At 37.5% G+C, this 25,033-nt stretch overlaps 1 long non-coding RNA gene across 2 annotated transcripts; it reads right to left on the minus strand.

The window, feature by feature from the left end:
• Positions 1-684: 684 nt before the first annotated feature.
• LOC126827670 (uncharacterized) lies at positions 685-23,474 on the minus strand. 2 transcript variants are annotated; one of them, XR_007682831.2, is made up of 5 exons: positions 23,272-23,474; positions 22,408-22,599; positions 7,978-8,076; positions 4,665-4,852; positions 685-3,974 (listed from the first exon to the last, which is right to left on the minus strand). It is a non-coding gene; the product is annotated as an uncharacterized LOC126827670 (long non-coding RNA). The 2 variants fall into 2 exon arrangements; XR_007682830.2 differs by lacking the exon at positions 23,272-23,474 and having other exon boundaries at positions 22,408-23,252.
• Positions 23,475-25,033: the final 1,559 nt, after the last annotated feature.

Genomic DNA, 25,033 nt, shown 5'->3' on the forward strand with positions numbered 1-25,033 from the left:
TCAATTATGGTGTGATGCATTGGGACCTGAGAGGATGAATCCTATTGATTTTCATCATTCTGAGATATGTCCCCGGAAAAGCTTCTCCAAGCCATAAAAATGAAATGAAATGAGGTTTGACATCCAATTTTTCTTCTTTCTTCTCCGACTGGGTCAATGAAGATGGGCGTTGTTGTTGTTCTTGGTGTTTAACGTCCGCTTCCATCGAAGGTGATATCACAGACAAGTTGTCTTTCCTGTGGGAGGAAGCCGGAGTACCTGGAGTAAACCCACGAGGTTGAGAAGGCGTCCCTATCTCCAAGCCACATACACTCACACCGGGGATCGAAACCACAATGGCAAGCCAGAGGTGACCGGCCAGCTAGATGTCGAAGCGCGACACTCTAGACCACTAGGCCACCAGATTCCCCCCTAAAAGACGAGCGTACGCCATACAGAGTGTTATGAGGGAAATGTTGCCCGGCCTACTCTTTTCTGGAATTCCAAATGTCAAGGGTTATTTACATGCATGCCAATGTGTAGGCTACACGGGCCTATGGGTTTTCGTCTCATCTGAACGTATGAACGACTATACGTTATCCCTTTCCGATTTAGTAATTTAGAAAGTTCTCTTTTGATGTGAGATTTTCTTTAAAAAAAGAATGGCCCTTTCATGTAAATTAATAGTAACACACAAACGATGAATGATATTAGTTATTTCTGTATTTACACACTGTTTACATGTAAAATGCCATTATTAGGACGCATAAAAAAGTTTTAAACAAGAACAGGAATGTAAATAATTGAAAGCCTTGTAGTAAATATAAAATATTTGCTTAAAATAATTAAAGATACATTATGGAAGATTAGATAAAGAGTTGGCTGTTCTCGCTATAATAGTTAAAAACTAGATAATGTAAAGGGGCTATGCAAGACATTCCAGTCAAATGGCTTCTCTCTAAGCCAAGGAAATCTTATTTTTAAATCACTGTAGCCTCGATTGTCATTGTTACCGCTGTGACGATAATTAACATAGTCTCGATTATCGATATTTGTGTTCAATCATCAAGGAGCGTTGAACAGCAGATCGGATTTAAATCCCATGGACATCGGAAATATAAGATGGCATCGCGAGTTGACTATGGTTTGGATAAGTTAATAAATATCTAATTAATAGTTTCTGACCTAAAGAAAGGCCTGCAATAAGAAGATTTAGCTCTAACATAATGTATGTTTAAATATTGAATATAATGCTGTTGATCATCTAAAACAATGAACACGCGATATATCATAATTAGTAGATTTACACACCTGGCATTAAACTCTGCAGGATTAACTATATATCAATTATTCAATACACGTCAATACTAAAATATATTATGTTAAAATAGAACCATTATTCGATATCTCTTACTATCAGATAGAAAACCCTCAATAGTGCGTCACATTATTAATGTAACAATTATTCAATACATTATATATAATGATTATTCGATATATCTTAACTATCAAATTATCAGATATCAATACTTTATTAGTTATACGCATTATTCGATATCTCTTTGCTATTAAAATATCAGATATGCGTCGATACCGCGTCACATTATTAATAGAACAATTATTCAATACATTATTGAATATAACGATTATTCGATATTCATTACATTAGATATCCCTCACATCACTAATATAACAATTATTCGATACAAGGCTGTACCGCGCCACATTATAAAAATATAACAATTATTCAATACGCGTCCATACTGCATCACATTATTACAATATAACAACTATTCGATACCTGGCTGTACCGCGTCACATCATAAAAATATAACAATTATTCAATACTGCATCACATTATTAAAATAGAACAATTATTAAATACGCGTCAATACCGCGTCACATTATAAAAATAAAACAATTATTCAATAAATGGCTGTACCGGGTCATATTATACAAATATAACAATTATTCGATAACTGGCTGTACCGGGTCACATTATACAAATATAACAATTATTATAAAAATATAACAATTATTATAAAAATATAACAATTATTATAAAAATATAACAATTATTATACAAATATAACAATTATTATAAAAATATAACAATTATTATAAAAATATAACAATTATTCAGTACTAATCTAGTTATTAAAATATAACAATTATTTGATTCCTGGTGGCCCGTCTTCATTAGCCCAGGTTAGGAGCAGAACAGTAGGACGTTAAACTACATTTCATTTCATTTCATTTGATTCCTGGTGGTAATGTATCACAATATTAAATATATAACAAACAAATGACCCGGTATCGCAATTATATCGTTGTTGGTGATACTGTATCACATTTTTCAATATATAACAAATATGATCCCTGGGGATAAGATATCACATTATTAAATTATACCATTTTTATGATCACAAATATATGATTCCATGTGATACTGTATCACATTATTAAATCATACCATTATATTATGTTCCCTGTGACACTGCATCACAATTATATCTCCATGGTCATACTGTATTACATTGTTAAGTCATACCATTTATATGATACCTGGTGATAAGGCATCACATTATTAAATATATAACAATTATATGACCAATGTGATACTGCGTCACAAATAAATGATTAATGGTGAAACTGCATCATATTGTTGAAATATAACACTTACATGATCCCATGTGATACTGCATCACAATGTTAAAATATAACAAGTATCCAATATATAACGATACCTCGTCTTACTATTCAAATAAAACAATTATCCGTGATCCCTCATAACATTTTTACAACAAAATGTTTAATAATATGTCGAACGAAAGAGCTGCAGGGTTGTGCGCAAGAAAACAAAAATATAACTCATAGTCTTTGGATTTCTGTGGAGCAATTATTCAAGAAAGCACGTATTGGCATGTTTCGCAATATACAATATAGGAACATCATACAATAATGAGAATAATTCACATCCAACAGCAAACTGAAGATGCGAAAGATTCTTTCACCACAGTGAAACATGGCATCTTTTATATCGTTGCAAAGTTTTCAATTAATCGTATCTGTGTAAATACTGAACGGAACGGAACAATCCCATTCAGATTATCATTTTTCACAATACTGTAGCTTGCAAATGGATTCACAAAAACCTATCGGTTCCGGTTGCTGCTCTATTGAGTGCTATGATGTGTTTTCTGATATTTGTCCATTAGTAAGTATCACCGAGATAGGTTGGATATGCTGCACAGAGCTGATTTGCGACTCCTCGGGTGATATAGTGTCATCCAAATTCAATAGCACTGAATTAGATTTTGTAGCATTAGCTTGCAGTGAATCAGTTTGTGGATGCTTGGGTGGCGATGAGTCAGTTTGTTGATGATTGGATTGCAATGATTCCGTTTGTGGATGATTGGAAGGCGATGAGTCAGTTTGTGGATGATTGGATTACAATGAGTCAGTTTGTGTATGGTTGGGTTACGATGAGTCAGTTTGTGGATTACTGGATTGGAATGAATCAGTTTGTGTATGATTGGGTTGTAATGAGCAAGTTTGTGGATTATTGGGTTGCAATGAGCCAGTGTCTGGATGACTGGAATGCAAGGAGTCGGTTTCTGGATGATTGGATTGCGATGAGTCAGTTTGTGTATCACTGAGTTGCAATGAGTCAGTCTGTGGATGACTGGGTTGCGTTACGTCAGTCTGCGAATCACCGGGTTGTAATGAGTTAGTTTGTGTATCACCCTGAGCTGAGTCAGCTTCTGGACCATTCGTGGGCGTCGCGGCGTCTCGCTGAAATTCATTTGAAAATGTAATATCCGTGTCTAATTCGTTATCAGACCGGTTAACACTGTAAAATACTTTAATATCCGATGTTATATTATACATTTCTTTGTTTTTCATCACCTCCTCGTAACTAGGCAGATTTATCATAAAGACACTATTCGAAATTCCTTCTTCTGTTTCACGGGATGGGTAAGGCCACCGAAGAACTAAAATATAAACAAAATTCGTGTACAGTAGCTATAGCTAAATCTCGTGTGGTTTTGTCTTGTCAGAGTTGTAGGATGCGGGCCGAGGAAGGGTGTCTAGTCGTTTGGATGGGACCAAAACCCGGGGTTACGTTAACAACGAGTAAGCGGAGATGCCGCTGTCCGGGAAAAATATCCCTCATAGAACAGAGTAGCCCGGTTGGTGCAGAAAAGTAGGACGTAAATTTCCTTTAATGTAATGACAGATAATACAACCGAAAAGAAAAGAAAACTACGTGTAAGAGATATGCCAGGGCCATCTAGCGGTCATCGTTTTAATAATCGCTGACTTATACCCTCTACGCCATGTGGAGCTGAAAAGGTGGGTGTTAATAGAGGATCGGATGGGAAGCAACCCGATGGTCCCGGTGGCGTTAATTGATCCCTTGGTAGTTTAAATTCCTAGAAAAGTAGACAGACCCCCACCCCCCTCTTGCATTACACACATTATCATTGGCTAATTCCTCACATCAAGCAGAACACTTGTTATATAACAACTCTTCCAGATCCTAGTGTTGTGAAGACAAGTAAAACAAAATTGTGAACTACAAGAAACGAAACGAAATAGGATCTGTGTTTTAATCAGATTGATTCTGTACAGTCTAGTCACTTATAGTTTGTATATTATTGTAAGTTTATCATTCTACTTACCATCAACATAACTATTACCGTCATCATCTACTAATTCCTTTCCACGACACTTATTGATAGATCTCTTGATTCTTCTAACGAACTTGGATTTCTTACATATTAAATACATGTAGATACTGAATGGTATCACAGACAGAAACACCGCCACTGTTATATAGGCTCCCATTAAAAATTGAGTACCAAGATCCCTGCAAAATAAAATATTAGCTCCAATATAAACAAGTACCAGCGGGACTAGGGATCAGGAACTATGTATGACGTTATCGCAGCCATCTTGGAATTATGACGTCATATCAAAAATCGAAGTTCAGCAATCAATTCAAGGAACACGCATGCCAAGTTTCATGTCGATCGTACATGAATCGTTGGAATCTTATAACATTTTTGTTTGTCGAATAATATTCCCAGGAATAATAAGAATATGAGTTATAACGGTTGGGGTCCAGTTCTTGGTGCAAAAATACACACGACTCGTTAAAGGAACAGACCCAAACTCCATAGGGTATCGTTTGACAGTTCAAGTAAAATGTAAATCAAACGCCAAAATGTGAACGGGGCTGCTTAACTCATTCAGAAATTTAGGTGCCCATTTGTATGAGTGACTTGATAATCGCGACAATCAATAGCCACTTGTCCGGACTCTTATTTTGACTGGAATTCGGAGACTTCCCGTGGCATAACTTCTTGCTGCACTCATGTATTTCTGATGATGTTTAGTTATTAAAATCTGAAATTGATCTTAAACAAATCTCAATGGGAAACCAGTTACTGGAGTTTGCAAAAAGTGTTGGCCGTTATTGTAATCTAGCACATGAAGGCCTTTGTATACTCGCTTGAGGTCGCGTGTACGATCCCTGCATTGACCGAGGAAGTTCATCGGGATTTTCCGACGTGGTTTCCGCTTGTCAGTGTGCAGGACAGAGGTCACGTGTATACACGTAAAAGATCCCTTGGCAGTTGGAATTCGATATAAGAGTAGACCATAGCACCGCCTCCCGGGCAAAATGTCCCTCATCGCACACTGTATGGCGTATGTCCGTCTTCATTATCCCAGTCGGAGCAGAACAGTAGGACCCCATTTCATTTCATCTACTGGCTTGAAAACAGAGGATCTGGTGGTTGTAAAGAAGGACTATAAGGAGCGCTGATAATACTTACCTGACTAAACTATCGGAAAAGATATACACTATTTCTTAAGGTGAATGAAACATTTCAAATGGATAAATTTATATTAATTGCTGCGAGTTATAAGATAGGGCCTACCTTAGAAACGTAACACGAAACATAACAATACATTTAGCGTGGATATCACCCAAAGCATAATCGGTAATAGATTAGTACATTAGTTAAAAGCTTTGGATTGTATAAGCGAGATATGACATTATTATGGAAGTTCGTTGTTATACTTGTGAGGTAATTTACGATTAAGCAGATTATACCGTTTAAAGTCAATTAATGCGTTCCGTATACTTAATCCATATTGAAATGAAACCGGGTTAATGAAGACGGGCATGCGCGATTCAGTGTACTCTGAGGGGCGTCATGAAGGACATATTGTCCGGACAGCGGCGCTACGGTGTACTCTTATTTCAAATTCAAGCTGTCAATGGTTCTTCTATAACACATGCTACAATTATATGGAATACAAGTTACTTGAAGGGTTTATTTCAGCGACGTTTCGACGAGGGTTCTCTGTATTAAGCAAAGAATGACACAATGAAGATATACATACAAAATATGAAACAGAGACAACTTGTATTCCATATAATTGTGTTATATGTTATTCTCATCCAGTTACTAATTATAAATGAAATGAAATGAATTGAAATTGGGATTAACGTCCTACTGTTTTGCTCCGAACTGGGCTAATGAAGACGGGCATACGCCATACAGTGTGCTATGAGGGAAATTTTGCCCGGACAGCGGACTACGGCCTACTCTTATATCGAATTCAAACTCTCAAGGGATATTTTACGTGCACGCCAATATGTACACGGGACCTCTGTTTTTCGTCCCATCCGAACGACTACATCCAGTTACTAAATGCTGCTTAAACAATTTAATGGATCTTTTACTTAAACGCCAACGCATCTCGGATTTTCGCCCACGCGAACTACTGGACGATGTTCCACGGCAGTCTCTTCCACCCCATCCTGTACCATTGAAAAGATTCCGGAAAATCCTAGGAACGAATCCTGGACTTCCTTCTAAGCGAACTACGGTCCTACTCACTGAGCCACCGTGGCTCCCTGGTCCATATTAATAGATAAGACATTCGGGTAGAGGGGTGTGTAACAATATTATGACCGACCTAATATTGATATCAAATTCATAAACAAGTTTTATCAGAAAGACATCATGTAATTCAACGGAAATAGATAATATTTTAAAATGACTCACATCATGGTTAGTGCTAAATGATAAGGCCACGAGATGTAAACAGGACTGGCGCTAATCCGAACCCTAATCCTAACCCTGGACATATCGCCAATGCTTACCATACCATAACTAACCTACAATCTCGCCAGCATCACGTGCCCTAACCTTATTTACATCTCGGCGACCTTGACAAAAAATGAGCTAGCCTTAACAAATAGATTTAGCCCCACATCATATCTGTTTATGTTTTAAAACTGATATCGTAATTGCGTTTTGGATTAACTTTGGTGGACATTTACCAGATACATTACGTCAGGCTTTCATGTCCATATTTGGCTAATTCTTACGTCTTTGCGCGTAATTAACCAATCAAATAATTAATAAATTTCTCACCCCAGAAATCAGGGTTATAAATTATTGTAATGTAAACTGATCGAACAGAAACCCATAAAACATCCTTAAAGATGCATTATGTAAGATGTAGATAAAGAGCTGATAGTTCTCGCTCTAATAGTTAACAAGCCGTTGCCATGCAAGATAAGCTCACATTTTGCAAGAGATGGATACAGAACAAGCTAAAAAGTCGATTTATCTACATGCGTCAATATCGAAAGGAGCCGAGATGTTTGGAACATAAACATATTTAAGTTTCTTTAAAATCGGATAAAACTTGTGCCCACTTGGGTTCGTACAACCAGGTACCATAATTCAGGAAGTTACGATCAGATATGTGCTAATATCGAAAGGAACCGGGATCTTTAGTATATAAACATATATATTTATAGTTTCATCAAAATCGGATAGAAATTATGAATAAATGTCTAATTAATGATTTGCATAAGATTTGAATCCAAGCGAAAGATCTGCATAATGCATCTTTAACTCTTACATACCGCATCTTTAAGTAACGATTTATGTATAAATATTTACTCACATTTCGTTTAATCCGTTTCCGGTTGATCAATAAGCGAACCACTATTTGTTTTATTACTGTTCGTAAATACAGAAGAAGACGAATTTACTTGGTACTGTCCTGAAACATAATTAAACTGGAATTTAAACACTCTCTGAAAATGAAATAAAAGCTAAACCTCAATGATGGGAGTTTATAGTAACCTTTTGACCTATAAATGTTGTGACTTCCTGTGCCAAAGAAATAATCCGATAATTAGAGCAATGTTCTAAAAAAAAACGAACAGTTAAAATAGCTTGCCAAGAAAGGAAGAATACGCCCACAAACGGCTCTGTTTTCCAGTGTGCTAATGTCTATGGCATGTACTGTAAATTGATTATCACTATCTAACTGTTAAAACTTGTCAGGTACCGGATGCAGAGGATGAGTATGTAATATCCCTCCGACATAACCCCGGAAACACTTTGAAAGAATGGGAAGTATCTCTGATGAACATCATGCAACTAAGAACTTAAGTACGGTAATGTAAGTTTATCAGCAATTGGGAGCCACGGTGGCTAGTTGGTTAAGACGCTGGCTCGCTAGCCTGGAGGTCGGGTGTTCGATCCCTGCATTGGCCGAGAAAGTTCATCCAGATTTTCCGGCGTGGTCCCCCCTTGTCAGTGATGCAGGACGGAGGGCCTGACAAGGACAGCTGTCTAATCCTTCGGATGAGACGAAAAACCGAGGACCCGTGTATACATTGGAATGCACGTAAAAGATCCCTTGGCAGTTGGAATTCGTTATAAGAGTAGGCGATAGTGCCGCTGTCCGGGCAAAATTTCCCTCATAGCAGACTGTATGGCGTATGCCCGTCTTCATTAGCCCAGTATAGGAGCAAAACAGTAGGACGTCAAACCCCATTTCATTTCATTTCTTATATCGAATTCCAACTGTCAAGGGATCTTTTACGTGCATTCCAATGTAAACACAGGACCTCGGTTTTTCGTCTCATCCGAAGGACTACTGTAACATAAGCTTTAAATTACATTCTGATTAAAACACAGGTCCTATTTGTTTCGTTTTTTTTAGTTCAAAATTTTGTTTTACTTATTTTTACTACACAAGGATCTGGAAGAATTGTTATATAAGCTGGGTTCTGGTTAATGTGAGGGATTAGCCAATGGAACTGTCTGTTGCAGTGAGTTCTTGGCGTGCGATGGGTATCCTACTATAGAAACATCAACGGTGATTCGTTAATCAAATGTCTGTTGTCATAGGGTCAAAAGCCACTCGTATGACCCCTAACGCAACCTCCCACTACAACTGGTCATATCTTCATGTAGCAGAGACCATTGAAAGTATATAAAACGAAACGAAATATAGATCTGTATTTTAATCAGACTGCACGATAGCTAGAAATTTACAATCCGAATATTGAGATTACCGAATGAACAGCCTTTTTCTATTAGAAAACAAACAATCTCTGCACACAGACGATGGACGCACGTTCCGAAAACAAGGAAACTCTTTCATTAAGATGTATACCAAAAATAAAGTCACATTTATTCCCATGGAAAAATATATAATTTCTAATTAGCAAGTGGCAAAACTAATATAATAGGTTGAAGTGTGTACAAGGTTGCATAAAGATATCTTGACTGGTTTGTGAGATACGACCCGGAAAGACGGACAGGCGGAGATCATTTCATCCCCCCCCCCACTCACCCCGCAAAAACTAAACCTCATATGATCCACAGTAAATATTAAATACGTTTTGTATTTAGTAACGTGTAGATTACGGTCAGTGCTAAATGATAAGGCCGGCTCAATGTTTCGTCATAGGTCACGGGATTTAAACAGGACTAGCGCTAATCCAAACCCTAACCCTGGACCTAGCCCCTATGCTTACCCTAACCCTAACACTAACCTACAATCTCGCCAACAATCACATGCCCTAAACTGGTTTACATCTCGGCGACCCTAACAAAAATTTGAGCTGACCTTTACAAATAAATTTAGCCGTAGATTACCTGTTATAACGCCACTATTCTACGTGCAATTCGTAATACACACGTCATCGTGACGTGACGTGGCTGCAGACACGTTTATGTACATGTATATTGTGTACCTTGATAGCAAGTTGAACATCTGCTAGTAAGATATCTGTAACAACACCACCCCTATATATATACTGCCTTTCAAGTGGGTATTGGGTAATATCAAGTTTAAAGAAGGTTTTCTTTATTTTAGATATAAAAGTTTAACCTGTAGTAAGTAAATGAAATGAAATGAAATGAAATGAAATGGGGTTTAACGTCTTACTGTTCTTCTCCTATACTGGGCTAATGAAGACAGGCATATGCCATACAGTGTGCTATGAGGGAAATTTTTGCCCGGGCAGCGGCAATATCGCCTACTCTTATATCGAATTCCAACTGCCAAGGGATCTTTTAGTGCATTCCAATGTATACACAGGACCTCGGTTTTTCTTCTCATCCGAAGGACTAGACAGCTGTCCTTGTCAGGCCCTCCGTCCTGCAACACTGACAAGGGGGACCACGCCGGAAAATCTGGATGAACTTTCTCGGCCAATGAAGGGATCGAACATCCGACCTCCAGGCTAGCGAGCCAGCGTCTTACCCACTTAGCCACGTGATCCCCCTGTAGTAAGTTGCATGAAAATAAATCTAAAAATGTAATTCTTAAGTCGCTTATCGAAATATATAACAAATAACTTTCTAAACAGTTTTTCGGATATTTCTAAATTTAAACCAATAAATGTTTGCGTTGCAAATTTAAACGCATATGCGCGCAATTTGGGACAGGTACTCTAAATTTTAAATAAGGAAGTCTATTTCTATGTCCTTGGTACCTCCCCGTTTTAGAAAGACAAGTAATACAGATGAAAAATGTTGATAACTAATGTAAACTTCAAATGGACACAAGTTTAGTTAGCTGTAATAGTATAAGAGTGTGGTCTTTAAGAAATCAATGTAACATGGCCCAGCCTCATGTTAGATCAAATCAACTAATGTAAACTTCAAATGGATATATGCTTAGTTAGATGTTATGGTATAAGAGTCCTTGTGATTAAGTGTGGTCTTATAATTTACAGTTGACTTTATCTCTCTAAGAAATCAATGTAACTAATGTAAGCTTCAAATGGCACAGCCTTAAGTTACATGCGATATTATAAAAGTCCTTTTAATTAAGTGTGGTCATAGAATTTATGTTTAACTTTATTCTACTATATCTAGTCCCTTTAAGATAGGTGTATAGCCCATGTATATCAAGTGTAAACCGGTATACATATTTCTCCGTCTACATCATTCTATATAATAACATAGATTCGAACATGTCCACCACAACATGAGTACGTGTTTTATCAGTGAACAATTAATAGTAATTTATGTCTTTATGAGAGGGAGAGAGAGATAGAGAGAGAGATCCGTCTTTGCTTCTTTAAAGATAGAATGGGTGGGGGGACGAAGACCCTACTATTTGTCTATAGACTGGAGTTATAGACTACCACAATTAAAACACGTACAATTGAAACTCAGACTACCACAATTAAAATACAAACTACCACAATTAAAACTCAGACTACTACAATTAAAACACAAACTACCACAATTAAAACTCAGACTACCACAGTTAAAACTCAGCATGGGCGCAGATCCCGGTGGGGACACCGGGACGCGTCCCCACCAATATTTTTAGTGGTGGGGACATGACATACTGTGTCCACACCACTTATTTCCGATGTTTTTCTTACTGTTTATTTTTTGATATTGAAATCATTCCAGAGCTTTTATTATACAACTGGTACTATGTGAATCATTAAAATAGCTATGGGAACAATATAAACAGCTAGATTTAACATTTAAAAAAAGCGAAAAGTTATTATTTCAATGTGGTTGCCATTTTTGAATTTTAACGTGGGAAAATTCCCCTTTTGCCATCGGATTTTTAAATCATCAATGAATAATACAGTAAAATGTTACATTTATTTCAATTGGGATTGAATATTGATATGTTTAGCTGTGTGTGTGGCTTGTTTTTAGTTTATATACATTAAAAGATTTGTATAGGCCTGTACATTTGTGTATCCAATTGAATACACATTTTGCTCAAAGACTATACGTAGTCTTCGAACACTACTGCGGGAATGGAGGCGGAGCTGGAATCTCAGTAGTGTAAATATTTCTAGTTCTTGTAGTGTACATGAGAGAATAAATCGTGAACGGTGGCTTGAAGATTTGTCTTTAGATTAGATTTCTTATCATTTGCTGCCTCAGGGATAAGAATTGTTTGCCAGAAAATGATGCTGAAAATACCCACAGAGTGCGTTTTAGAGCGTCAAGTTTTCAAAATATTTCGGGTGAGGACCCCCCGAACCCACCTCTTTACCAATAGTCGCCCGCGCATGGATTGTCCCCACCACTATTTTTGGGCGATCTGCGCCCCTGAAACTCAGACTACCACAATTAAAACAGAAGCTACCACAATTAAAACTCAGACTAACACAGTTAAAACTCAAACTACCACAATTAAACAAAAACTACTACAATTAAAACTCAGACTAACACAGTTAAAACTCAAACTACCACAATTAAACAAAAACTACTACAATTAAAACTCAGACTACCACAATTAAAACAAAAACTACCACAATTAAAATACAAACTACAATAATTAAAACTAGGCTGTCGCAATTCAAACTGGGCAACCGCAATCAGGTTACAAAAGCTGTGAGCAAGTTAAAACCAGTTTAGTCGGGTCAAACCCGCTATCTGATGTAACAACCAACAATAAGAAAGACAAGGGCTGAATATGGTCTACTTCTGCTAGCAAATCAAACAGTTGATCACTGGTACGTAACGAAATCTGGATTGGGAACTGGTCATGTGTCATTGACCTAAACAATATCAGTGGTTACAGTCAGTGGGTTACAGTTATTTGGTACACACAGTTAATACGTTTGATCAACCGGTCGGTCGAAAGATTGGATATAACTAACTGAACTGATAAATGAACCCTTTAATAGCCTACTTTACATTTTAAGTCATATTCAATACGGTAAGGACTCATGACAGACCCTATGATATAAAGTATACGTGTTAGATCCCCCCCCCCTCTTACCCGGATGGCGAGAGAGAGAGAGAGGGGGGGGGGATGGGGTTAAACGTCCACTCGACACAAACTAGGTCATTTCAGGACTAACATATGGTTTAATTTTATTTCAATAATTCGCTTGCGCGTGGGGGTCTTTAGCAGTGGGAGGAAACCGGAGGACCCGGAGACAACCCACGAGGTTGGATACCCGGATGGCTATAAAGCAGTAAAGATGAATCAGGGTTGGCTGATTATCAAAGAATTTTCAAGACACCGTCTCACCGCTGGTCCTGCAATGGGCCGTTTTGTAAAAGTGAGAATCAGCGGTAACAAATATACACTGGAATTATCCTTTAAAGGCTCAATACCACTCTTGTTGTAACTGAATAATGTGAATTGGAAAAATTCAACTAAATGATTTGAAAAGCCTGACGTAAAGCTTTTCAAATGTGACTTGGATTTAAAAATATTTTTGAACCCTCTGGACAAGTAAAATAGGATTTAGTGGATAATTTACACAACAGATAGGACACTAACACATTTAGTACTTAGAATAAGGTTATTTTTTAATTTCTGGAGCTGTCAAGCCAGCAAGAGTGTTATTGTCCCTTTAAACTGTTTGATCACGATATTGGCTGCGAAAGTTCCTCGGGGATTTTTCAGCGGGATTCCCCCTTCTCAGTGGTGGAGGTCGCAGGGTCTGGCAAGGAAAAACGTATAGTCCTTCAGATAGTAAGAAAAATCGTGGTCCTGTGTATGACCTGCACGTAAAAGAACCCTTACCATTCTTCGAACCATTCAGATTCGAAACAAGGGTGGGCCATGGTGTCTCTGTCCACCATAGCCCCGGTTGGCTCTGAAAGGTAGGACGTTAAATCTCATGTATGTAGTTTAGTGCGTTAAAAGTACACCATCATTATTATTATTATTATATACCCGATTTGCTGAAACTAGGCCATGTCACTTGGTAATTACATAGTTTAGCAAATATTTATGACCTGCAATTGGGGTGTAATTCAATGTCGAATGTGATTACACGTTCGTCTATTGCGTGGTCAAAAATAAATAGGCCATTTTAAACTGTTTTGTTACGAGCACGTATGTAGGTAACACTATTCTACATGGGTGGTTTCATAATGTCTGTCATTTTGTCAACTGCACATGGTTTCAATTCCCCGGTTGTACGTGACACGGAGTTGGGTCGCCTGTCCGACCTCGTGGGTTTTCTCCGGGTCCTCCGGTTTCCTCCCACAGCCAAAGACCCCTATGCGCAAGCGAATTATTGAAATAAAATTAAACCATATGTTAGTCCCGAAAAGACCTAGTTTGTGCCGAGTGGACGTTAAACCCCATTTCTCTCTCAATTTAAACCTCGAAAAATAATTTCACCATCCCCCAAACATTAGTGGTTGTTAACTTATTTTTGCTCAGTATACAATGCCTTTGTAACCCTAACCCTAACCCCCACCCCAACCCTTACCCTAACCCTAACCCTAACCCGGCAATGTACACATTGACTGGTATATTTCAGGCATTGTACACATTGCTTGATTGTAGACATTGACTGTCACGTATACATGTTACGTACTATTATGTTTGTTAGAGAGCCTGATAATCATCTAGCTATTTCATAGTTACCAAATATAGTAAAACTGGCAAAGTCACCTGGTCACAGATGATAAAGCGGTTTTAAAAGAACTAACTAAATAATAAAAACCAGCTGATGAAATATTTTAAAACAAATTTTGAAGCATATAAATTAGGCCGACACCATTGTTTATTAGCAATGTTAAGTCAACATGGACTGTTCATATTGATATACTCTTTCAACCCCCCATCAATTATTTAACATGTTTACATAATCAGTAGGCTATAGGCTACATGTAAAATAATTATGGTTGTTAAAGCCGTGCATATATCAGATAATTTGGAAATTTTTACACGACTTAACCCAGGCTAAATGTATTCAAATTGATTTTTCAACATTTAATTAGGACAACAACAAAACTCAGTATCCCGGTTTGAATTCAGTACATTATTAAACATACATTATGCAAGAGCTAAATCTGTCTATTGCAGGTCTTTCTTTAGGCCTGAAATGTTATCTAAATTATTAATTACACATTAATTAACTTATCCAGACCATAATCAACTCTCGATGGCATGGCTAGCCTGCGATGTTTATTGGATTACGTTCCGATTTGCTGTTCGACTTTCATTTATAATTAAATCAAAAACTGGATAATCGAGACTATGATTTTTATCCTACCGACTTTAGTAATGATGTTCGAGACTAGCCCCAATATTCAATCGCTAAAATCTCGGTACAGCAAATTCCCAATGCATTATCTAGTTTTTAACTGTTACAGTGAAAACTGCCAGCTCTTTATCCAATCTCCCATAATGTATCTTTAATTAAGACAACAAAACTCCCGGTTTGAATTGAAGACATTAATAAATAAAATACCGACTAGGATATCTACTAACACATCTGTGGAAACAAAATACAAAATAAAAGATAGACTGACTAAATATTGAGAAACCTATATTCACCTTTAAGGCTCTGGAATCCCTTCTCTATGAAGTCAGTTGATATAAAAACCTATATAAGTATTGAATTACACGTATAACGCCCCGTTAATCTTCACAACATTAAACATACAGGTCACATCCGCACATACTTAGAATATTTTCATTAGAATCGTATTTGAAATTTTCCACTGAAGAAAGTCTTGAAATCTTTGTTTGGTATAATAAATATCAGTTTCTATTATTGTCATATAGCTATTTATAAATGTCAATACCTTTAAGTTTCTCTTTTCATTGAAATATGACCGAATTGTCCACTGATGAAAGTCGCCAAAAACTGAAACCATCGGTTAGTATAATAAATGACAGTTTCTAGTATTATTACAGCTATTAATAATTGTTAATAACTTTAAAGATCACTTGTTATTGAAATATGAAGTGGGCTGTAAATGAGGTTACATTGATACCTATTGTACTGAAACCATGGGAATTAACAGGTATTAATAATATTAGTGAATACATTTATAGAAATAAGTTTGGCCTATTAACACGTATTATATATTCTGTTTATTTGTTTATTACAAACCTATAGAAGGGCGAATCCATCAAACTTCTCATACACATTTATAGACAGTATCAGCTGGACTCAGACTACTAATTCTCTACCCCACTGACTTCATTGTTAAAGCTATGACATTTCTTGACCTACAACATTTCTTTTTTAACAATATATCATTACATTCTAGGGGCCCTAAACTAGGTAATTTCGGGACTAATATGGTTTAATTTTATTTCAATAATTCGCTTGCGTGTAGCGCCTTAAGCAGTGGTAGGAAACCGGAGGAGTCGGGGAAAACTCACGAGGTTGGACAGGCAACCCTACTCCTTGTCACGTACAACCGGGGAATAGAAACCACGCCAGCTGACTCAATAACAGACCTTATGAAACCACCCATGAAGAATAGTGTTACCTACATACGTGCTCGTAACAAAACAGTCTATTTATTGGGACCACGCAACGGGGAATCGAAACCACGCCAGTTGACTCAATGATAGACCTAATGATACAACGCTAACCATTCGGCCATGAATACATTATATTCATTTTTAAAAAAAACCAAAAAAAAAAAACAACACAAAACTGAGTCTATTTAATGGAAAGAGTGAGGCATCTATTTCTTTGACAGGTTAGTGAGTAGGCTGATCCTTACGACTGTACATAAGTCGAAAAGTAATCATGGGCGAAGAACACTATAATATAAATTCCATCAAAACTTATTCTCCGCGATATCACTTCGGTGAAGCGGATGTCACATAATTCTTGTGTAACCATGGGTGGTTGTTCAAAGTTTCCCAAACTGTGATATGAGAAATATCATCATGTTTAATTTGTCCTTTTATCAAACCGCAACTTCCGCTTATTATCTCAAGTCACGTGCGCGGTGTCAATAATCTTTTAGTTGCTATTAGCAACTGGAGAGTAATAAATTTGAACACATACTTATTGACAACAGGTACTAATTTATATAGTATTCTCTCGGCGTTATCAAGCTACGATAACTTTGAGAAAATGCTCTCCGAAACGTCGCCAGACTTTTGATTGGCTAAGCACTAAAATCAATCTAATATTATCCAGTCAAATTACTAAAATTTGGAATTTATCTTAGTTAAAATTTCGTGAAACAGGCCCCTGATTAATAAGCAGAGAGAGAGAGAGAGAGAGAGAGAGAGAGAGAGAGAGAAAGAGTTTAACGTCCATTCCACACAAACTTGATCATTTCGGGACTAACATATGATCTTTTGGTGCTCAGAATAAGTTCTTCATTTTAGTTCTTTCTATAACGTTTGACTACGTTATACTATCACACTTTAGGGGATGTAAGAGAGTAATGCGCGTGCGTGTAGGGGTCTTAGGCCGTTGGTGGAACCCAGAAGACTGCAGGGAGGAACTTCCTTTGCGCTTCTTCATTCGCCTGGTTGATGCAGAACAGTTGGACGTTCGCAACCCCATTTCATTTTTCCCGGTCACGGTGGCTAAGTGGGTAAGACGCTGGCTCGCTAGCCTGGAGGTCGGGCGTTCGATTCCTGCATTGGCCGAGAAAGTTCATCCAGATTTCCGGCTTCGTATCCCCTTGTCAGTGATGCAGCACGAAGGGCCTGACAAGGACAACTGTCTAGTCGTTTGGATGGGACAAAAAAACGAGGTCCCGTGTACACATTGGCGTGCACGTATAGATCCCTTGACAGTTGAAATTCGATATAAGAGTAGGCCGTAGCGCATAGCACACTGTATGCCCAGTTCGGAGCAAAACAGTAGGACGTTAAACCACATTTCATTTCATTTCATTTCGATTGCACGCGCGTGTATATAAGGGAAGTAACCCTTATATTTCATTAGGATGCAGACCACCATTAATTTCACCACCATTGACTAAATGATAATTTTGGCCTCTTTGCCCTGATCCAACTTTTTCCAAAATTTTCGTTGGGCTCAACGCTTTCCACCAAAGTCTGTATGAGGGTTGGCGACTGACATTTATAGATACATAACAAACTTGAAGTAGCGTACTATACACGTGTAATTGTCGGTCGTACATATCACCTATCACCTCCCACCGCCAAAACATGAATATTTACTGACTACGGATGACACCGTTATGGATTGTGAATGGCACCGTTACTGATTATGGATGACACTGTTACTGATTATGGATTACACTGTTACTGATTATTAATAGTATCGGTACAGATTATAAATGCCATCGTTACTAATCATGGATGGCACCGTTTAAGATTATGGATTAATCATTATGGATTATGCACCGTTACTAATTATGGATGGCACCGTTACAAATTATTGATTGCACCATTTAAGAATGCACCGTGACAGTTTATGAATGGATGGTATTACAGATTATGGATAGCACGGTTACTGTTTATTGATGGCGTTGTTACAGATTGTGTATGGCACCATTACTGTTTATGGATGGCACCGTTGCTGATTATGGACGACATCGCTAGAGATTATAGATTATATTATGATTATATTGCATTTTGTCATATCTTTGTAAATACTGAACGGGATTTTGGACTATTAGTTCTTTTAGAGATTCAACTCTCCCCATATCGTGATTCAAAATCATCAAAATAGCGATCAGCGGTTTAAAGGTATTGTTGATGAAATAAAGGAATGTATTTCAAAGAGGTTGGACAATTTAAACTTTACAGTTTAAGATTGAGCCAAACAATATTACTGTGTTATAATTGGGTATTATAAAGTTGCTTCGTCAGTAAGAATCTAGATCATAAATGTATTCCTAATTAAGTATTATAAAGCTGTTTCGTCAATAAGAGGCAAGATCATAAATGTTTAACGAGACCATTGTAAACAGAACAGTACCAATTGTAATTAACTTTTTAATTATCTCCGAAAATAGTGTTTGTCTGAAATCATTATATCTTGTTTAGAATATATATTAATTAGTAACAAACAAAATGTAAACAAAGGGTTGCATTAAAGTGCGTGTGGCTCTATTTTTTTCTTTTTTTTATGAACTTTGAAATAGACGAAAATGATTCTAAAAGTACATGTTAATGTAATATGAACGTTGTAAAATGATTTGTATTCAATTTCTAATCAATTATGTTCGGTGAAATACGTGAACAGTTCAAATTAAACGACAATTGTTTCCGCTCGCTAAATCCATTTTACACCCTTTTTTATTATTATTATGTCGTTTGTGAATCAGACTTTACTAATTACTTTCACATTGTCTTTTAGGGTATGTTTTTCGGTGCTCATTACAAAATGGCACCCAAAACCATAGAATACACGACTCGTGTACTGATTATAAAATGTTAATTGTGTCTTAAATATTGGATATTAGGATTATATAGTTTCACGGCAAGATAAGAACATCAGGATGGGGTTAAAGGTTAACTCGACACAAACTAGGTCATTTAAGGACTAACACATGGTTTAATTTTGTTATTTCAGTAATTCGCTTGCTCGAAGGGGTCTTTAGCAGTAGGTGGAAATCGGGGGACCCGCGGAGAAAACCCATGAGGCTGAACAGGCGACCCTTCTACTTGTCACGTGCGAGCCGGGAATCGAAACCACTCCACTTGCCCCAATGACAGACCGCCTGATCCGATGCGCACGCATTAACTATTCGCCACCCCGCCCCTTCAGGTTAGCGACCCAGCGCCTTACGCACTGAGCTACCGGGTTCGACACCTGTATATGGGTCAATGTCATTGTGAACTGTTCTTTAAAGCTTTAAGTCTTATTAAAACTTTATAATTTTATTGTCTTTATAGAAGAAAATTAATCTGATATAATCCTTCATTGCTTAACCTGATTATAGTATTATGTATGGTCACAGTGTTAACGTGATATATACAGACGAAAAAACTCGACTAAAAATGGTCTTAGACGTGGATAATCCTAATAACCGAATTCTTGACACGTTGGCTATTTTAGTGTTTTCTTTTACGTCGCGTATTTATATCAATAATAGAAGACTTTACTTTCAACGTCTGCATTCGCCTAAGTAGCATACTGATTTCTCCCTGAAGGGAAGAGGGTGGCCGAATGGTTTAACGCATGCGCTTGGATGACAAGGTATGTCATGGAGTCAAGTGGCGTGGTTTCGATTCCCCGCCTGCACGTGGCAAGGATTCGGGTTTTCTCCGGGTACTCCGGTTTCCTCCCACTATTAAACTGCTAAAGATCTTAACGCGCAAACGAATTGTCGAAAGGAAAATTGAAACATATGTGTCGAGAGGACGTTACCCCCCACCCCCTCTCTCTCTCTTTCAAGCGGAGGAGTAAGGTGGACTTAGGAAACGTTATAGGTAAATTATCGAGTATTATGAATTGAACGAATCTAATAAAGGTGTTTCGCGACAAGGTTAATCTTATTATCACGATCAGTAACAACACAATGTTAGTCAATAATGAATACATCACGTGTACCCAATATCCTGAATCTTATTAAAACGACAACATAATGTTTATCAATAAAGAACACATCACGTTTACCCATACAAAATACAATATCCTGGTTGATATATAACCGCTGACCTGAATTTAAAGACGCTGAACCTTTAACTCAATCTATTTGAAATTAAAAACACGAATAAGAATTCAATATCTTGTCGTGCAAATATGAGATCCTAATATCAACTATTTCAGACAGAATCGACCGAACATAATTGATTAGAAATTACAATATTATTATTGTTTTCAAAAATTGAATATCCATCCCTTTATTCTTAGTTCCCGCTATCATGATTCGTACAATGATTGAAATCGTGGTTTAAATCGTGGAATAAGCGTGGTGATCCTGTCACGGCTTATCATAATATATTGTGGTCAGTCGTAGAAATCGTATTCATCGTATCGAAACGTATCCGAACGTATCTGTACGTACCAAAGAATAGAGTCATATGCCCTTTAACGTCCATTTAACACAAACTTGGTTTTTATCGGAACTAAACATATAGTACATCTTAATTTCAACAATTCGCTTACGTGTCTCTTGCTGTGGAACGAAAACCGAAAGACTCATAGAAAACCAACAAGACTAGACAGGCTTGAGATCTAAACCACTTGACTTATTGACAAACCTAATGAACCATAGCGCACGCGTTAGACAACTCGCCGCCTCCCCCTTTTTAAAGGAGCTAAATCGCTAATATTTGGAACCTAGAAAATTGACAGAAATGGGTCACAACGCATATAATAATGTAATATGAATGTATATAAATTATAATATAAATTGATTTACATTCAATCGGTTCCGTTTTTACTCTAATTTCAAATCAGTTATGTTCGGCGAGAAGTCAGTCTCAGTCGAATGGCAATCTCTAGCGTCTAGTTATTCCAGTCTACATTGGTAGTATTTATTGCACATGCTCTCCGGATAAGAATATGACGTCACCGTTTGACATGACTTGTAGAATGTGTATAACCTCATTCTTAGAGCCCCTGGTTACAAATGGCGCTGAAACGCATACACAATACACAATTCATGTACCAATGGTAAAATGGTTATTTTGTCTTAAATATTCGATATAAAGCAGACCATCTTTTCCCCATCAATGTTGTTATAAATTGACAAATAATTCCAAAGACTGTGGATGATGTTGAGTTAAAGACTTAACTACTTTAACAAGAGTCTCCAACAAATAAATGTATAGGCCCTATCAATGTTTTGAGCTTCATCTTTATATTAAATCAAAATAATATCAAATAGGCATGGCCTAAAACATCTTTTGTTGTTGGAAATCAAGACAAAACTACAATAACACGCAAAAGTGACCTCCCTTGTCGACGGATTTACGAAATCCGCAATACTGATCAATATGCTAAAAATATAATTTCAACTAACCCTAAGTTACGAATTTGCAATTCGCTACTAGAAATCGATATTAAACCGTCAGTGATCAATATTTTACAAACTTCACTGAATAACATAACAGAAAATATCAGACAGAGCGAGCGAGAGAGAGAGAGAGAGAGAGAGAGAGAGAGAGAGAGAGTTTAACGTCCACTCGACACAAATCAGGTCATTTCGGGACTAACACATGGTTCAATTTTATTTCAATAATTCGCTTGCGCGTAGGGGTCTATAGCAGTGGGTGAAAACCGGAAGACACGGAGGAAACCCACGATTTTGCACCGCACAACTGGGGAATCGAAACCACGCCAATTGACTCAATGACAAACCTTATGATACAGCGCGCACGTGCTAATCATTCGGCCATCCAACCCCTAAAGAAAATATAGAAAATATATAATAAATAAATAAATGAACTCACGACAGGAAGATGATAAATAAAGTTCCTCAGTTCTCAGAGTTTCTCAACTTGTTGTATAACATATGTGCCTTTAGATGCCGTATTGCCATCAGTGACGTCATAACAACGTTAAGGATATTATGTCCTTATCTGTGTACAGTACTTCCCGGTTTAAAACCACAATCTTTATCCACTTATCACAACTTTTAAATACTGCTTAGATAATTTGTGACATTTTAACATACATATTCCTGGTTTATCGTCTTAATATGAGGATAAAGGCTATCATGCATCATATATTAATAAAAGGGAAGAAATGTCGCGAAAACTTTAACCTCGTTCATATCATACGTGTTGTAAAAATCACATCAGAACGCCTTATTTGTGTGCATAACGTCACCAATTCATGTGTAGTAACAGGTGTCGGTATTAATTAATACAAACAGGTACAAATTAAGCAGTCCATATGAATATAAAGTTACCACGATAAAAGATCTCTGACCCTGTTTTATAAAAACACTTATTTATAACTGTCCTGTATACTGCCATACCATGAGACAGCGTTTTGACATGCTCTGTTTGGCGCTATCTCTCTTTGTTGGCCATATTGTAAGGGGTTTGAAGTAAATATTCAATTATATAACCGGTATATAGGACATGTCATGGGCTCGAAATTCACATTCAATATATGTCAGTATACAGGAAAAGAAGTAAGTTTTAAAATCCTGCGCACCCACTGGATTTTTGAAGAAGGACATACATACGCCATGCAGTGTGCCATTAGAGGAGTGGGCTGTTTCCTGATAGTGACTGCTTTTATTTCGATTCTTGCAACTGCCGAGGGATCTTTAACCAGGTTGAAGCGCCTAAAAATATATATCTTACCACATCCTGTTTCTCTAAATAAAACATTCCTTTAAAATTAATCATTCATTATTGAAGAATATCTCAGATACCACATATTAAATATCATCTAGTCTCACTCATATACACTTATTCTACTCACTACCTTTGCTTTTTCTTTTCTAGAGTATGGCTAATGGTTATAGTCATTCAAATATACAGTTTGTTACTATTCAAGTCTGTATAACAAGTATTTCAATAGGCCGGGCTTCCTTCTAGTTTGTTTGTACAGGGGGAGTAAAACCGTCAGTTTTTATTGTAGACATCCGGCTTCTTTCCCGCTAAAGTTTTTTTTGAAATAGTACACGTGTTTAAAGGTGCATTTCTATGAGATCTAAGCCGTGTCTCGTCGTCGTGTAAAAAAAACAAGACTACTTTCGATTTCCTCTGTAAATGGTTTATAGTTTGTGTTGGTGATTGACAGCATGTTAAATTTCCACAGTACAAAAACAGTCAAGACCAGGTTTCGATATCATTATTGTTCGAGAAAGATCTTCCGGATTTTCCAAGCATGGTTTTCCCTTGTCACGGAAGGGATGGGACAAAACACCTAGCTCCCGTGCATAAATTGACAAACCGTTACAGAACACCTGACAGTTGAAAATAAATATATTAGTTGGCCGTAGCACCGTTGTCCGGACAAACGTTTCGCCGTTTCAAAATGCACGAAGTAGCCGTCTTCTATAGAAAGATTCAGATTCGTCCCGAGAACGAGAACGAGAAGGGCGTGAAGTCGTCTCGTTCTCGAAAGACGTGACGACTTTCACGCTTCAGAAAAATCCGCATTTTTGACAACACGCTATGTTCAGTTCATCGTGAATAGAGCAAAAAGTGGACTGTTTGAAAGTGTCGGTTTGTTCTATCATTTTGCTTTTATTCGACCAGTCAAACAGTGTCTAACAAAGGCTGGTATATTTGAAAGAGTTGTGTTTCGGTATAATTATGATAAAGATTGTCGAAAATAGAATTAAATTCAAGGAATTCACTTACGACTACAGAGGGTCCGAGACATTTTCACGCACGAGGTCGTCTGAGGCCGGGGGTTGGATGGTCGAATGGTTAGCACGTGCGCGCTGTATCATAAGGCCTGTCATTGAGTCAACTGGCGTGGTTTCGAATCCCCGGTTGTACGTGACCACTGCTAAAGAACTCTACGAGCAAGCGAATTATTGAAATAAAATTAAACCATATGTTCGTCCCGAAATGACCTAGTCTGTGTCGAGTGGACGTTAAACCCCATCTCTCTCTCTCTCTCTCTCTCTCTCGTCTCTACGGCCGTGGGGGAAAACCCCGAGAACTGATGACGTAGCATGCAAAAAGGGAATCACCTCGTTCTCGTTCTCGATCTCGGAGTGCATCTGAGCCTTTCTATTATTACGATTGATGTATTCCCTTTCATTACATGAGTCAGTCTCCACTATACGACAAACCATAGTCAGGTTCGGAATGTGAACGTCGTGTGCTTTGTGTTACGAGTCTGATGTTTACCTAAATATGCTACATTTCCAAAAGCTCGCTATTTTCATTTGACAAGCAGTGGGTCAATAACCCAATGAAAATAACCGGCCCTGCCATGAACCCTATATCGATGTTGTCTAATTACAGCGGGTGCTGACTTTTGACCATATTCCGAGGATCCCGAATTTTGACAGATTGTCAATTCATCATATCTTAGTAAATACCGAATGGAATTGGGCCATTTTTCAAAGTATATTTCTTTAATAGTAAGTGCAGGGGGACTGCA

Source organism: Patella vulgata, chromosome 7 (genome assembly GCF_932274485.2).
Source record: "Patella vulgata chromosome 7, xgPatVulg1.2, whole genome shotgun sequence".
NCBI classification, from domain to species: domain Eukaryota; kingdom Metazoa; phylum Mollusca; class Gastropoda; family Patellidae; genus Patella; species Patella vulgata.